The 2,238-nt window shown below is 34.5% G+C and overlaps 1 pseudogene; it reads left to right on the forward strand.

Annotated features, from left to right (window-relative positions):
• Positions 1-1,544: 1,544 nt before the first annotated feature.
• Positions 1,545-1,887, forward strand: LOC105292425 (annotated as a pseudogene).
• Positions 1,888-2,238: the final 351 nt, after the last annotated feature.

A 2,238-nucleotide genomic window follows, 5' to 3' on the forward strand; every position in this document is an offset into this window, starting at 1 on the left:
GTTCCCAGTCTTTCTCTGAAAGAGGTTTACTTGCTGTAGTCTGAAGGTGTGGCATCTAGGTTCTGACTGAGATCCTCCCCTTTAGGACACTGATAGGTTTTGGAACATCTTACATTAGTGGGATCCAATAAGACAAAGAAGGTAGCTTGAATAATCACAAACATTTGGGAGACAACCAAGAACTAGGGCCAATAAGATTCATCTCCAAATGGCCACTTTTTCAAGACTGGAAGAAGCAGCTGTTTTATCTAATGTGCATGAAAAAACACAGAGACTCAAGAAAATGAAGAAACAAAGAAATATGTTCCAAACAAGAACAAGATAAAACTCCAGAAATAGATCTTAATGAAATGAAGATAAGTGATTTACCTGATAGAGTTCAAATTAATGGTCATAAAGATATCAACAAAGTCAGGAGAACAATATGGAAACAGCATGAGAATTTTGTCAAAGAGAGATAATATAAAACAGCACCAAATAAAAACCACATAGCTGAGGGATACAATAACTGAACTGAAAAAAACCCAATGGAAGGGTTCAAGAACTCAATAGATGAAGCAGAAAAAATGGGTCAGCAAACTCAAAGATACGGTAGAGAAAGAAAAAAGAAATCAGAGCAGCAAAAAGAAAAAAATGAAGAGTAAAGATAGCTTTAGGAATTATGAGACAACATCAACATTCACATTACAGAGGGTACGACATGGAGAAGAGAGAGAAAGAGGCAGAAAGCTTATTTGAGGAAATAATGGCTGAAGATTTTTATAACAAGGGGAAGGAAACAAACATCCAAATCCAGGAATCTCAGAGAGTTCTAAATAAAATAAATCGAAAGAGAGCCACACCAAGGAACATTGTAATTAAAATGACAAAAGTTAAGACAAGGATAGAATCTTAAAAGCGGCAAGAGAAAAACAACATTTACTTAAAAGGGAATCCCCATAAAGCTATCAGCAGATTTTTCACAGAAACTCTTTAGGTCAGAGCATGATATACTCAAAGTGCTGAAAGAAAAAACTGCCAACCAAAAACTTTCCAGACTAGCAAAGGCTGGAAGAATTCATCATCACTAATCCAGCCTTACAAGACATATTAAAGGGACTCGTTTGAGCTAAACCGAAAGGGCACTAATTAGTAACAGAAAAACACATGAAAGCATAAACTGCACTGGTAAAGGTAAGTATATAGTTTAATTCAGAACACTCTAACATTGTAATGGTAGAGGTAAATTACGTTAAAATCTGGTATAATGGTTAAAACACAAAATTAGTAAAAATAACTATAACCACAATAATTTGTTAATGGATACACAAAGAAAAAGGTGTAAAATGTGTCACTGAAAACAAAACATGGAGTGGGGGGAGGAGAGTAAAAATACAGAAATTTAGTATGCATTTAAACTTAAATACATCAGCTTAAAACAGACTGTTAAAAATATAAAATGTTTTATATAAGCCAAATGGTAACCATAAGTTAAAATGTATAGTAGATACACAAAAGATAATTTAAAAAGGCTCTTCCAGGAATGTTATCTGCAGGCATTCAAAATGGTCCAGCATTTGGCATACTGTCAGAGGCTGTCCTATGATACGGCCTCTTACAAAACTAGATTGTCTCGAATTCCTTAATAGAATTGTTTGCCTTTATACCAAGAACATTAGGAAAGCACCAAAATCTGCATGTGGTGTGTGCCCGGGCTGACTTCGTGGAATTTGTGCTGTGAGACCTAAAGTTCTAATGAGGTTGTCTAAAACAAAAAAACATATCAGCATAGCCTATGGAGGATCCATGTGTGCTAAATGGGTTTGTGACAGTATCAAGTGTGCTTTCCTTATAGAGGAGCACAAAATCATGAAAGTGTTGAAGGCAGAAGCACAGTCAGAAAGCTAAATAAAAATATGAAGCGTTTGTGAGTAATAAAAACAATTAAGGCTTTAAAAAAAGGAATCTGAGCATACCACTATAGAAAATCATCAAGTTACAAAGAAAGAGACAGAAGAAGAAAAAAAGGCTTTAAAAGTAGCCAAAAAACAACAAAATGGCAATAGTAAGTCCATGCATATTAATAATTGCTTTAAATGTAAATGGAGTGAAAATACACAAACACATGCAGGCTAAATAACATGCTACTAAACAATGAATGGGTTTTCAATGAGACCAAGGAATAAATCAAAAGATATCTAGAGACAAATGAAAATGAAAACACAAACACTCAAAATCTGTGGGACACAGTGAAAACAG

Source organism: Pteropus vampyrus, unplaced genomic scaffold (assembly GCF_000151845.1).
Source record: "Pteropus vampyrus isolate Shadow unplaced genomic scaffold, Pvam_2.0 Scaffold56, whole genome shotgun sequence".
Taxonomy (NCBI): Eukaryota; Metazoa; Chordata; class Mammalia; order Chiroptera; family Pteropodidae; genus Pteropus; species Pteropus vampyrus.